This window comes from Odontesthes bonariensis, chromosome 9 (genome assembly GCF_027942865.1).
Source record: "Odontesthes bonariensis isolate fOdoBon6 chromosome 9, fOdoBon6.hap1, whole genome shotgun sequence".
Classification (NCBI taxonomy): Eukaryota; Metazoa; Chordata; class Actinopteri; order Atheriniformes; family Atherinopsidae; genus Odontesthes; species Odontesthes bonariensis.
This window is the reverse complement of record NC_134514.1, coordinates 22,358,321-22,358,759: the sequence shown is the minus strand read 5'-3', so window position 1 is coordinate 22,358,759 and position 439 is coordinate 22,358,321.

The window sequence follows — 439 nt, the reverse complement described above, 5'->3', positions numbered from 1 at the left end:
GATGACTCAAATGGAATCGGTTTAGGGTTGGGACACACACCCTAACATGCAAAGTTCTTCATCGGCAGGCACATTTGTTTTGTAGGAACAGCATCATGACATGTTGGTAGAATCTTTGAAGTGGGAACAGAGTTCGTCTCTCTGAAAGTGGTTTTTCCCTCTTGGTTTATAAAAACGTTCACAATCCGCACTCCCATAGAAACATCTCTTTCATAAAAGAAAAAGCTGATCTACACAACCCCAAATTATTAAAGTTTAGTATTGCTAGTATTTAGTACAGCTGACTTAAACCTGCCCAGCGTAGAGAGGAGGAACCAGAGGAATGCACGTGTTGCCGAATAACGACCAGCTTTGAGAAGACACTTTGGGAAAAGTCTAAACAAACCTGCTGGAATGTAGGAAACCAAAGAGGGATGAGGGGGAATAAAACCAACTATCA